We start from the raw sequence: 15042 nt of genomic DNA, 5'->3' as shown, positions 1-15042 counted from the left end.
CACCCATCTGACAGCAATAGGCATAAGAGGATGTGAAATATAAAAAATATCCCTCTTGCGTTGTTGAAATTTCAAGGACTTCATGTAGGTGAAAATTACTGATTGTTTCTTGAACTGAAATGTAATTAAATGTTTGCAAGCTTTACGTATCATTAAATCTAAAGACTACAAAGGCTCTGACCATGTACTATTGCTGTGTAGTCCACAGTCTATGAAATTCCACGCAAACTCAGATTCCACCTTCATGGAATGATGGAAATACTTTGCAAGCAAAAGATGATGATAGTGATGAAGATGACGATGATGATTCTGCCTGTCAAAGTCCCTGTGCACACAAAGAGTTTTGAGACTGGTCTAAAGTTTCCCAAAATGTGTTCATAGCCAGGCTGTCCAAAATCAAAATTGAAAAGCAATCTACAGTCATAATACCTTTTATTAGGACCAAGCAAAATTACAGAAAACAATTTGCAAGCTTTTGGTTTCTCCAAACCTCTTTATTAGGCTGGATGTTACAATATTTTTTTTTAAAGGTGGGGTGTGGAAAAGAGATGATTTAGACAATGATTTTAAAGTCCTTTAAAGTCTTCATTCTCAATGCCAGCGGCAAGTAAGTATGCATTGTTGCCTTTGTTGTCAAGTTGCATTCTACTTCCTCTGAGCAAAACAAACAACAAAAAAGGATGTCTCTGTTGAAATTACAAAGGCAGTTTTCCTTGCAGTTCCCCAACCATCTTTCTAAGGTAAGTCTATTCTGGTCTCTCAGACCTATCCAAAATCCATGTTTATTTGGTAGCAGATCCATTTGGTTGTAAAGTTCCAGCTTACTTCCAGCTAAATGACATTCAGAAGATCTTCTGAGCAAACATGTTACTCCAGTATCTATCTGATCTACCTGAGGCAGATGTCTCAGTCCAGGTAGCCTGTGTTGGACTCAATGAGGAGTCTTGCTTTCCCTTTTGCTGGAGAAACAAGTTAATGAAGAGTAATTTTTTTTTTCATTTACACTTGGATTGTAAATTAAAATCATACTTGAACTCAGCCAATCTTGCCATGCTGATCCACGCCACAGTAGCATTAAGACTAAACTATTGTAACAAAATCTGTGAGAGACTACCCTTGAAGTCTACTCAGAAACTTCAGCTGGTGCAAAATATCACAGCTTCACTGCTAGGTGTTAGAGTCAGTAAAAATATGTCTGTATGTATATTTCACCCATTTTGCAAATACAATTTGAGATCCAATTTAAAATATGTTTTTGACTGTTCTAGAGCATTTAATTTATATTAAATCACAATTCAGAAAGATGTTCTTTACTACATATTGTTTAGACTGGTATAGAATTACACTATGCTATAACCTTTTCAATTCATTCCAACAGAAGTCATATTTGCTACTAAAGCATACTTGTATCATTTTTGAACTTGTACAAATATGTCCCCCAAGCAGTAGTATGATGTTTTAGGGATAGATTTCCCCCCCCCCAGTGCTGGTTGACCAGGGGAGGGGTAAGATACTGGATATTTGTGGTATTTTTTCAATATCTGATTATTTACAAATATAAATATTTAGCAGGGTGAAAGTGGGAAGCACCTAAGCACAAAGTGTTAGTCTTTAAAGCAGCAGCAGCAATTCTGAAAAAGTAACAGGCATATCTTGGCAGCTACCCAAGCTTCCATCCAGAGGAAAAAACTGAGTCCTCTTTTTGTTGTCAGATTTCAAATTACCTATTTTTTTCCTTCTTCTGACACAGGAACATACCCAGACTGAATGCTAGTTTCAGCACTCAGGTATTCCTAACCTCAGGAACATTAAATTATACAGCAGTGCTATTAAAAAGCATCTTCCTTATTAGGCTACCCAGAAGGCTAGGAAAACAGTTACAGAAAATTCCTGGATATGGCTGTGAAGAAAATGCTCTTTTCTGATTCAAACTGTAGCCATGTTTTTTGAAACTTTGGTCAAGAGGCTCCTTGCTGAGAAACCTGCTTGAGAAAGTAACAGAACTTCAGAACCTCTCAGTTCCAGCGACCTTGGAGATAAGATAACTTGCTAGCTTGTTAGTAAGAGCCTCCATGGTACAGTTTTCTGAGCCAATTAACATTCCTGGACAATCAGCACATTTTGCACCTGTGGGGAAGGTGGGTGGTGCTGAAAGCTGCAGATTTGGTCTCACTTCTCTTTTCTCACATATGCACCTAGCAACGGAGACATCAACTTTTGGGCTCCTGATTGGCTAAGAGGCCTGGGCTACTTCGGTTCCCCAAAGTCCATAAAAACAGTTTTCCATCATGGGAGCTGTTAGGCTTGTAATTGGGTTTCAGCAACTTCAGCTGTAACTCTGCTATGGCTTCACAACTGGCTCTGATTCTGTAGACGGAAGCCTGCCTGAAACCAACTTTCTGTTTGCCGTGATGCCTAACTGTGTACCTCTTGGAAAGAGACTCTGACATTTGCACTTTGCTCAACTTCTGTTTTGCCTTCTGTATTACTGGTTGCCAGGCTCTGTGCAGGCTCTACCCCCTCAGCTGGGCAGAGGTGGCAGGGCCTGGTAGCTGTGACAATGGTCTCCTAGCCTGGATGTTTTTGCCTATCACAGTTATATCAATATCAGCTGCAGTCACTCATTCTTGAGTGAAAAGCACCCTGCACATATCATTAATATTTCACAGGTTCCAAGGCTGAGTGTAGGTTTGCCAGTCTCTACACCCTCCACCCCCCTGCCCCCGCATATCTGGCTGGCAGGAGAAAAGGCAGGGGAATGTGCCTCCTTGGGTGTGCTCCCAGGCAGCGCGACGTGTTCCTGCGGATTGCAGTAGGCCAATTTTGGCCCCAAACAAGCCAGACTCGGCCCACTGTAGAGCACAGGAGCACTACAGGGCCCGTTACACCACTCTGGCAACTGTGGAGTGCCACCCCGGCAGCGCTCCTTCGCTCCACAGCAGCCTGATTCGGCCCAAATCGGGCATGATTTGGCCCGCTGCAGAACACGGGAGCGCTCCCAGGGACAGCATATGGACTGCATGATGACATCACTTCCTGGTGATGATGTCACTTCCCAGTAAAGTAAGTGCCAGATCTCCCACCCCCCAACCCAGAGGGTAGGGGACCTGTCAACCCTAGATGAGTGTCAACTAGGATTGCCAAATCCAGATTGGGAAATTCCTGGAGATCTGGGGTGGATCCTGGTTTGGGGAGCAGCCATTTTCTCCAGGGGATCTGATCGCTATAGTCTGGAGATCATTTATAATTATGTAAGATCTCCAGGCTATTCCTGGAGGTTAGCAACAAGAGGTTGGCAACTCTACTGTCATTAAAACCCATTATTCATCTCCTACTTCTGGCTAATAAAGTAGTTATTACACCATTCAGTAGTAGGATTAAGACTATCTATTGTATACATTGAAATGTCCCGGTTTTAGATTGTGAAGCAATGTATTCTACAACCATTGTTACTTACAGTGTAGCAGCAATTAACTGTACAAGCAGTATGACACTGTGGTTTTAATAACAATCTGTAGTCATCTATCTTATAATTATCCATCTACTTCCCTCTTCAAGTTTCTTTAGTGGTAATGATGCATTGCCTGAGTATTTTTCCTTGCAGTTTCTGATTTATAAAGATGTCATCTCATATAGATTTGTCCTATCAGTGTGGTGGTAGTTCTAACAGAATAAGAGAAGCTTTACTGTCTGTGCCAGTGAACTGTGATGTTCCCATCAGGCCTTGTCCCCCCCCCACCCCAATATGAGGCTGTCAACACTACTGTCATCAGTTAGACATATCAATGAACTATTAACAATATTATTTGTAGGGCTGCTATATTAGTTTTGTCTGAGAATGGCCTTTTCTCACTTCAGCAATAGAATTACATTTTGCATTGTCTCTAGAAATACTTTCAAATTAGAATCAATGTATTTCCCATACAATTTTTCACTGCAAACCTAATTCAGTTTTCTATCTAAAATTTTTGTCTGGCTTTGTGATTTATCTTTAAAACTATGGTGCTAAAAATGATTGAAGGATAAAAATACTGTACTGTGATTTAACAAAATAATCTCCATACAGAAGCATGGAGAAAGGCCAATATATGAACACTAGCCCGTTATGAGAGTAAACCATTGGACATGGTCTACACAAAAAGTTGAATCCAAACTGTGTAAGAAGAAAAGGGATTAGCTCAGACAGATCATTTTTATCTTCATCCAACAGTCTCTTATGCCACAATAAAACCACGGAGGGTCACAAACCCTCATGAACAAAGTTATTCACAATATGGACTATGTCAGGAAAGGGAACTGGGTATCATTATCCCCTCTCACTCTTCTGCTAGTGGAACAAACCTTGGAGTTGAACTTGTTCCATCAGTTGAAGAACAAGGGGGTAATGTTGCCTCTGCTTCACTGCAGTGCCCTATGTCATCTGTTCACAGGAGTTCCCTGATCCTCAGAAGGAAGTCTGGGAAGGAGGTTGCTGAGAGATAGTGGAGAATAGCCTTGTGGAATCACCGTAAGGTTTCTGAAAGTATTGGTTGTGAACCCATCAGAATCAGTAGAAAGAAAGAGTAGGGTTTAAATTCTTGGCTGTCGGGTAGATGAAGCAGAGAGAAGGGATGTGTGTAGGAAGCATATGTATATGTATGTATATTACTACCAAAGAAATGGCACAGTGGTATATTAAGAGAGAGAGGGTTTTTGTGGCTTGGGAGCAGAGCATGCAGAAAATCTATTTAGTTATAATACAATGAGTGATTTCACTAAAAAAATTCAATATAGTACTACCCAAGCCTTAAATCAATTTACTTTTATATTCTTTATGTTGTTTGTACTGAAAGTACTATGAGGGGTGGGGAGGTAAGACCAAAGAGTAAATGTTCAGTGCTTCAAATTCCTTATGTTGCTCATCCTTACAACATAATACTGTTGACTTAAATAGACTTAGAAGGATGGCTTAGGAATGCCACTGTGGACAGTTTGTTTTAGCTTTCATAGCATTCTGGTCTGTGGTGCAGATCCTCCATATTTAATTCACAAGAACAACAAGTTCTTCTGGAAGTGCCACCCTGCAAATGAACAAAATCAACAAATGCCCATACACACACATTCTTTGTTGTGGCCCCCAACCTTACTAAATGGCCTACTAATTAGATTAGGGAGGCTTCCACTGTCTTGGATTTCTACAAACTATGCAAACTTGAATTAGTTAGGAGGATTTTTTTACACATGCAAGATTGCTGTACCCTGATCTGGATAGCCCAGGCAACCCCTATCTTGTAAGATCTTGGATGCTAAGCAGGATTGACCTTGGTTAGTAATTGGGTGGGAAATCTCCAGTAGCAGAAGCAGGCAAAGGCGAACCACTTCTGTTAGTCTCTTGCCTTGAAAACTTCAATAGAGGTTGCTGTAAGTCAATGATAACTTGATGAAATTTTCCACAAGAGGGCTGTACTGTAAGAAAATAGTGCAGAGAGATGCTGGCAATGGGACAGGGACTGTGGACGTGTACCTACTGAGTAGTTTCTGCATTGTTTAATATGTCAAATTATGCTTTGGTTCAGCATTGTCTTCACTCTATCAGCTTCTGCTTGTATTCAAATTTCTGCAATTCATACTCTATTGCATTTTTTAAAAAGTTTAATCATATTGACTTACACTATGTAATCTGCCTTGAGTCTCAATGAGGGGAGAAGCCAAGATGGTAACCTGAGCAATCACCTTGAAGTAATGGTCCTGCTTACATTGTGTTTTTAGTCTTGATAAAGCATAACAGGCTTAAAGCTTTCCAAGTGGCAGGAAGAGAATTATTACTTTTTCCAGTTTTTGAAGAACTGAAGGTCTCCTGCCTCAACATCTGCAAGACCAGCCTCTCACAAGGCAAGATATTTATTTTTTCTTTGCAAATGAAGAACTTAAGGCAAGCAAGAAATCCCTCATTAACTTAGAGTCTCAATGAGAAAGATGGACTATAAACAAATAAATACATGAATAAATGATGGTGATGACCCAGAGAAATGAGCAAGGAGGTACCAGGTCACCAGTGTTGCTCTAGTAAGTGACTTTTAACCTAGACAGAGAAACAATTCATCGGTGGACAGCCAAACACATTAACAACATCCAAGGCAACAAGCTCCCTTTTAGTTCGACAGTCATTACGAAGATAAGATGGATCAGATCGTATGTAATCTGCATGACTCCTCACTGGCTAAGGAAGCCATGTTTCTTGAACCTCCTGGAGTCCTCCATACAGAATTCATGGCATGGACTCTGTAGTTAACAAAGAATTAGGTTTTTTTTTTAAAAAAATCCAGATATGGAGGTGGAAAGTGCCAGCAAGTCACAGCCACCATAGCAACTCCCCCCCACACATAGGGTTTTCAAGGCAAGAGACATTTGTCATTGCTTACCTCTGTGTAGCAACATCAGGCTTCCTTGGTGGTCCAAGTACTAAAAAGGGCTAATCCTGCTTAGCTTCCAAGATCTGATGAGACAGGGTTGGCCTGGGCCATCCAGGAAAGGACAATCCAGATATGAGCTAAAAATGACCACGGTGATTGAATAGATGTTCTTGCTCAGGCCATGCTTTTCTCACCAAAATAGTCTGTATCCAGAATCTATGGCAAAATGTGAAGAATCCTCAACAGGTAATGAGAAAGGAAATATATTAACAGCCTTAGGAACTTCTGTATCATATGTCCTTTCTTTGTCCAGGATAGTATGGAACAGGAATTAAACCTCAACATATTGTTCAGAGGACCCTTGACCTTTGTAAAGGCAGATAGCATCACACTCTCCAGGCAACCAATGGGATTTCCATGGCACCAGTGGTGTATTTGGCCTTTTTTGCTGTTGCATAATGTTTTTCATGCTCTAATACAACTTTTATTTGAATATGAGATCCCCATGAACATGCTAAACCAGGTTCCTGGTGTCTGTCACTTCTCTAGCAGAGTCTCTGAACTAAGTTTACTTTGCTTTGTCCTGTATATCTTTCATAATTGATACAAACTTAATGCTTAAAGTAGTCTTTCATTGTACTCAGGAGATAATTTTTTGCTACTTCTGCCCATGGCACTTTCGTCTAAAAGAAAAATTATGAGTGTGCCCTTTCCTTACATAGGGCCCTATGCATCAGCAAGTATGAATGCCCACATACAGGAAATTATATTCTCTGTTCATAGCATTTTACACCTCCATAAAGGGAAGGAAAGTATCCAACGCATCCCTCAGCAGGTGACTCTAGAAATGCATCAGTATTATACATTTCACACGCAGAGAGGATCCAGAAGAAATTCTTCTCCTGTTTCCTCAGATATGCATCTTCTTTAATAGCATTGGACACCAATGCTTCAATTAGGGGCATTTGTAAGGCAATAATATAAGCATCTATTGCAACATTTGTCATCATAAGACATAGTCATGGGTGATGTGTTGTCTGGGTACAGGGTATTGCAGTAGGTGGTATTGTTCTTGATTAGCAGTCCGCTTTCTTTATACTACTTTTAGACATTCCATCCATCATGTATGTTCTGAGTGAGGGCAGAACACTGCACTTAATGTGATTGTTCCATCTGCTCAGAGGTATGGAAGTCATCCTTTCCATGTTCTGACTTAAGGAAAGGATTGTCATGTTTACCAATGAAGGGATGTTGTGGTGTTGCCTATCACCTGGTTGGCATCATACTCTATTATTGTCCAGAGTACCTCTGATCTATATTCTGCAAAATGTTTTTGATGGCTCTTGGGTGGAGACGTTTTTCCATTTTTTTCTCCAGACTTTCTATGAATGTTTTTGCTTTTGTTGTAGAAGTCTCCAGCAGTTATGGCTCTGAAAATGGTAAATATACAAAAGGGCACAGATTTCCAGCAAGACAAAACAATTTAGCTGCTCTGGGATTACAGAACAAGGGAGGGGGGAAATAACAAAGAATGACATAAGCATGGGGACTTCTTTAATAGCTTCAGGCAAACCATTCCACAATGTAGGAGCCAGCATAGAGAATGCATGTGAAGGGGCAGTAACTGTTTGCACAGTGGAACCTTCAGAATGAGAGCCAGCTCAGAAGAGTGGAGCTATCACAGTGGAACACAGAAGGAGAAGGGTCCTGCAGGTACATGGGTCCAATCAGTGCCATTAAGGGCTTTGTAGGTGATAGCTAGGACCCTGGATATGCGTATTCCACTTAGCGCACAATAGTAGCCAGATAGCTGTAGTAGTTGTAACGTTATATAATGAAGGGTTGCATTTGAAACCTGAAATTTCTGCTGTTGTTTCTCATTAGGTTTCTGCATCTATTTTTAAATTTTATTTTACAGGGAATTATGGCTTAAAAGACTGCTTTACATTTTCAACAGACATGCTCATTAAATGAATCAGTAGGAACTCTATTACAGGAACTTCAGCAGCTTAAAGTTTAGAGAAAAAATCTACTTTCAATAGCAAAGGAATATTTAAAGGAATGAACATCAATACATTTGTAATTAGATTTCTTTTCATGCATTTTATTGGGAGCCACTGCTGTATGTCTAACATCTGACCCATGCTTTATTCCCCACTTTCAACCTCACTTGGAAATGGTCTAAGTATTATTTTTGTGCTACTGGTATGACATCCTAGTTATCTGTTGTTGTTTTTTAATATATTCAAATAATGATACTTCAAATATAATCTCCTACTGTTACTGTGTAATGTTAAGCAGTTTGTTTTACTTTGGCACTTTAAAAAAATCACAGTGAGGCTACAGAGCCTCAAGATCTACTGATCTCAAATGCTTCGTCACATTTATTGAACTATTTTGTAAGTCTGATTCACATGTCATGTAATAGCAATGCTTGTTGTAAATGTGGTTTGGGTAAAGTTATGCTACCTTTCTTAAGTGTGCTTATCTATAGATAATACAAACATGTTTTTTTTTTAAAAAAACCCTATTTGCTAGCATCAGTTATCACTTAATAAATCATCACAAACCATGGCACCTTATCGTGTTATGTGCTTACCTTGAACAGGAGCTAAACTGATAAGGCCATCATGTGAATGCTGGGTCAACTGGGTTTAATTAAAGTTAACATGTGAGCTTATACACTTTTCCATTACAGCCATTGTATTAGGATGTAAGAAGACAAATTGTCTTATATCTGAGTACTGTGGCTTGACTGAGTTGAAGGCCTGATTGCACACAAAGTACAAACATTTTACTTCATTTCTTTATTCTGAGAATTTCTAACTGCAATATACTCTGGGAATAAGTTATTTGCATTTTCAGGAGAAAATGACACAAAAATACTTGATTACACTCTACTAAGTTTCGGGAGGCTGTGGATCTTGGAAGAAAATTTGGGGTCAATGTAGTTGTGCAGTTTATTTTCATACTATTTTTATTTGCATATTATATTTGGGAAGTATTGGGGTGATGTGAGGGTGCCTCAGAGGAAATCTTTGTTTAATATTTGTACCTCACAAATACTTCATTTGTGATACGTCATTTTCTTCCATCAAACATTATATTCTATATTTCATTTAATACAGGCAGACATATATCTGTATATATTATTAAAGAAAGTCTATGGTGGAGGCTACAAAGTACATAAAGCAAGTTGGTGTAATGGCAAAAAGGATTTGTCCACTCTGTCCTCTTAGATTCAACAGACTTGTCCAAGCCAATCCATACTTTTGTGTAACCTCAGATTTTATTCACTAAATCTATGTATATAAAGACAAATGTCCTAACTGACTCATCAACACCCAGCCCAAACCCTTGGACCTAGAAACGTGAAATTTGGGAAGAATATTCCTTTTGTGATGTAGAGGCTCACTAAGAAGGGATTTTAAGAAATTTGCCCCCTAAGGGGGTAAAAAGGGGTAAAATGTATTTTCCGATAGGGATACAGCTTACCTGTGTAGCTGGCAGGCTTCTCCTTCCCTGCCAACTACCAACTCAGACACTCTAGCTTGGGCTAGCTTTCAAGGTCATTTGCATATGTGGCCTGATTGGGGATCAGCCCAACATTCTAAACAGTTCCTAAGGGAGTCATTGAATGTGTCCTGAGGTAAAATGTACCTCCCAGTCTTCTCCTAAAAGTTCACTAGGGTTGCCAATCTCCCTGTGGTATAGGGTTACCAGCCTCCAGGTGGTGGCTGGAGATCTCCCAGAATTACAACTGATCTCTAGGTGACAGAGATCAGTTTCCTTGGAGAAAATGGCTGCTTTGCAGAGTGGACTATATAGTATCATACCATTCTGAGCCCCCTTCCCAAACTCTATCCAGACTCCACCCCCAAAATCTCTTAGGAATTTCCCAACCTGGACCAGGCAACCCTACTGTGAGACCTGCCTGCTTGCACCCCCCTCCCACTCTGATGGGTCAGCTGTGGAACTCTGTGTTCTGAGGTAAACATCAGGTCAAGGAAACTGCAGACAGTTGAAGAAAGACAGTACAAGACTCCTGAATAGGGATTTTATATAAAAGTTAGTATGGCAACTGAGTTTTTAAATGTTCATGGGGAGATGGTGCACAATCTTTCTAGGGGGCATTTTGATGTGAACCTCTCACATGAACCTGTTGAAGTGCCCACCACACCACCCCTCCCTCAGTCCAACTCCACCTCACACCTCTCGCAGCTATCACCTCTTACTGCAGCCAAGAAGCCTTCTGGCAGACATCGTGCAAGATACACCGACACTAAAAGGAGGAAGCAACTTAGAGATGCAGCAAAGAAATATGCACATCCTACTCCTGTGGTACACCAAGCAGCAGTGGCCAACTACCAACAAGATCACCCTAAGGTGCACAGAGTGGCAGTCTCTCTCTATGAGAAAAGCAATCCTGGAAGACAAGTAGAGAGGCACTCACTTCCATGAAAGGTCAAGGCTCACTCAGGCATGACCTATGATCCTTCACTAGCTTCAAGCTGCCTCTTAACCTTATCCATTCAGAAACATCCCTGTTCAGCATCTCAAAACAAAGCAACACGGCCCAAGTGCTGCGGAACTGTAAGCTCATTGTTTGGGATGAGAGCACCATGGTACACAAGGGGTGTTTTGAGGCACTGAGCATAACCCTAAAAGATGTCAGGGGAAATGAGAGAGTGATGGGGGGAGTCACTGTGATGCTGGCTAGAGACTTCCAGCACACTCTGCCAGTAGTCCTAAAGGGAACTTGATGTGACGAGGTTACCGTGTGTGTCAAGGCATCATATCTGTGGCCCCTCATCAGGAAACTCTCACTAAGAAAGAACATGAGGGTCCACTTGAGAGGTAAGGTGACCACTGGGAAATTCTCTGAACTCCTATTAAAAATAGGTGACAGAGAGTATCCCAAGTCCAAGGGCAAGGTGACCTGTCAGTCCTGGGGTGTCAGTCCCTGGCATTGAGATCCCCAAGCCCCTAACAGCAAGCAAACAAATGCATTGGTTGAAGAACTTTATTCAGAGATCCATTCAGTTCAGGTATTCACTGATAGGGAAGGTTGGCAAAAGTAATTAGGCAAACATTAGGACTACTGATATAGAGGGACGTTCTCCCGCCCCTTTGCATTTAGGCGCGAAAGCCTAAAAGTTACATGGGAACAAAAAGCAGTTTAGTCTGAGATAAGGTAGACAGTGGAGTCTTCTATCCTGTGAAACAGATACATGTTAGTATCCAGCTGCAAGCTCTTAGCCAAGGCCACACAAAAATGAAAGCGCATATTTCTTAGAGATAAGGGAGAGCTTGCCAGCTCCTTTGGCAATTAATACTAGCTGTTTGGACACCTTCAGGAGTCTTCTCATAAAATGCATAAGATACAGTATTATAATATAAAATGCAGTAGAACACAATGGTAAAATTGTCTACATCATTCTCAGTAGAAAATTCAGAACACAGTGATGGCATATAACCAGGGCTTTTTTTCTGGGAAAAGAGGTGGTGGAACTCAGTGGGTTGCCCTCAGAGAAAATGGTCACATGGCTGGTGGCCCCACCTCCTGATCTCCAGACAGAGGGGAGTTTAGATTGCCCTCCGCGCCGCTCTGCGGCACAGAGGTCAATCTAAACTCCTCTGTGTCTGGAGATAAGGGGGCGGGGCCACCAGCCATGTGATTATTTTCAAGAGGTTCCGGAACTCCATTCCACCGTGTTCCCCCTGAAAAAAAGCCCTGCATATAACACAAGAATGGCATGGATGCATGGCATACATGACATGACCATCCCTGCAGGCCTGGGCACAGTAGTGACAACTCTAGCAGACCTAACAGCCATGATATACCTTGATATCACCACTGCAATGGAGAAGTCCATGGACTGGCTATGCAAGCGTGCCAATCTGACCATCAAGAATAACAAGGCTGCCATCATTAATTAAACACAACTCCCTCAAAGGGACAGAAATGGAGTACAGATCTGTGAACTCAGTGCTGCAAATGGATGATGCAGTCCACTACCCCGTGGAGTTCTTCAACATGCTCAACCTTCCTGGCTTCCCAGACCACAAGCTTCTCCTCAAAGTGAGAGCTCCAGCAATGCTTCTCCGGAATCTCAACCCACCCAAACTCGGCAATGGAACCAGACTGTGTGTAAAAGCCCTCCACAGGAACGTCGTCAAGTCAATATTGTTCACCGGTAGTGCTCAGGGGGAATAAATGTTCATACCATGCATACCACTCATACAATCAGAGAACCCCTTTGAATTCAAGAGACTGCAGTTCCCCCTCAAGGCCTGCTTTGCTATGACAATCAACAAGTCCCAGGGTCAGACACTGAAGGTGGCAGGAATTGACTTAGGGAGGATTGCTTCTCACATGGGCAGTTCTATGTGGCCTGCTCCAGAGTAAGCTCACCCAGCAGCCTGGTGATCCTAGCACCTGAGGGGAAAACCACTAATGAGGTCTACAAACAGGTCCTTCAGTAGAAAAAAAAACCCAGTACATATTTTTCACTTTATTTATTGCACTACAATCTTTTCCTTTTAAAATCTCTTCAATAAATGTTACATTTCAAAATTAACTTCATCGTTTTCAGCATCAACGTGCTTAGCTTTATTTATTACCTTTGTGAAGCTTGGGTACTATGCTATTATACTACAAAACCAACTCAACCCCCACCCCAAACCAAAAAATACCCATAAGTATTATAGCTGGATTTAAAGTAGTTAAATACCATAGTGAAGCACAGGCATCAAACTAGTTTATATATATAAAGACAAGTGTCCTGAGTCTGAATGAGTCATCAACATCCAGCCCAAATTCCGGGACTTAGAACCATGAAATTTTGGGAGAACATTCCTTTCATGATGTAAACACCCACTAAGAAGGATTTTAAGAAATTAGCTTCCTAAGGGGGTAAAAAGGGGTAATATGTGTTTTCCCAAAGGAATACAGCTTCCCTGTGTGGCTGGCAGGCTGCTGTCTACTTGCGCCCCTATCCACTACCAGCTTGGCCACTCTTCCCTGACTGGGCCAGCCATTCAAGGTCATTTGCATATGAGGGCTGATTGAGGCCTACAATATTCCACACCTTATTCCTCCCCTGAGACAGTTAGAACACAGAGGTCATTTGCATATGTGGCCAGATTGGTCCTCACCCCTCTTTCATCCTCCCTTGCAAGCACTCTTTCATCCTCCCTTGCAAGGATCCAATCAGAAAGGAGAAATGCCATTGCCTGGCAAATCAGTGGAATCAAAGTCAAACTCAGGGACCTGCTGTAGCCAGCTATCAGTACCTGAACACATACACAAAAAAACAGGGATTGTTTGGGGGAGGGGGAAGTCATAATATCTAAGAATCCCAGATTTGTATTACCTTTCCAGGAAATCAATGTAATGGTCCAAACCAATTATTTCCATGTATACCTTTGGCTTGGATATTTTGTAATGCACACCCCTAGCGAACAAATAATTTTACTAATAAAAATGCTAGGTGCACTGAATTGAACAACACAAAAAGCAATATGAATCACTCTGAAACTTTAAGTAGAATACGAGAATGATGCCTCTGGATTCATCTTTATACAATCCAAAAGCATGCAGATAAGCTTTGCCTAATAAGCTATTAGGTAAATTATTTATTTGTTTGTTTGTTAGTTTATTTATTTATATCATATTTGTATTCCGCCCTCCCTGCAAGCAGGCTCAGGGCGGATAACAACATTAAGAACATTTAAAACATTCCATATTAAAACATTTAAAAGCATCATACAAAAATATCATACAAAAATAGCAGCACTCTTTTTCCTGATGGTGGCAATACAATTAATAACAAATAATACAACAGTACAACTGAATATAGCAGCAGCTTAAGAACAGTGGTGGCCAGCTTTCACAGGGAGGGGCGTAGATGTTGTATCCTCCAGCCAGCAGAGGCCCAGCCTCAGCCATAAGCCTGGCGGAACAACTCTGTCTTACAGGCCCGGTGGAAAGATAGTAGATCCTGCTGGGCCCTGGTCTTGGTAGACAGAGCGTTCCACCAGATAGGAGCCAGGACTGAGAAAGCTCTGGCTCTAGTCGAGGCCAGGGAGGCCTCCTTGGAGCCAGGGACTGATAACAATTGCTTTCCTCCCAATCAGAGGGTCCTCTGGGGAATATGCGGGGAGAGATGGTCCCTCAAGTACGCTGGCCCCAGTCCACACAGGGCCTTTTAGGTCAATGCCAAGACCTAGAACCTGATCCGATACTCCATTGCAATGCAATGGAAATATAGATAGATCAGTCATCTTATAAGACAAGTAACATTTTCTCTCCTTTTGGTAAGTCTGGACACTTTTTTAGCAATACATGCATACATAAGTTTTAGGTTTTTCAGCTCTCTACCAAATTACCATGACCAATACTATTAATGTTAAAATGTTAATCACTCTGGGGTCTTCAAAATGCATTCTCATTGGTTTCTGGTACAGAAATGATTACAGATCTAGGAAGAGAGCTTTGATACTGTGTTTCTCTATATCAAAAAGTGGTGAACACTTGATATACATCTCATCAATTTATATGAATAGGAAACTGAATCTATCATATCATTTATGTAGAACATCAGCATTTTTTGAAATATTCTACTACATAAAAGGCTAAGCATGTTCC

This window comes from Eublepharis macularius, chromosome 3 (assembly GCF_028583425.1).
Source record: "Eublepharis macularius isolate TG4126 chromosome 3, MPM_Emac_v1.0, whole genome shotgun sequence".
NCBI classification, from domain to species: Eukaryota; Metazoa; Chordata; class Lepidosauria; order Squamata; family Eublepharidae; genus Eublepharis; species Eublepharis macularius.
This window is presented reverse-complemented; position numbering follows the sequence as displayed.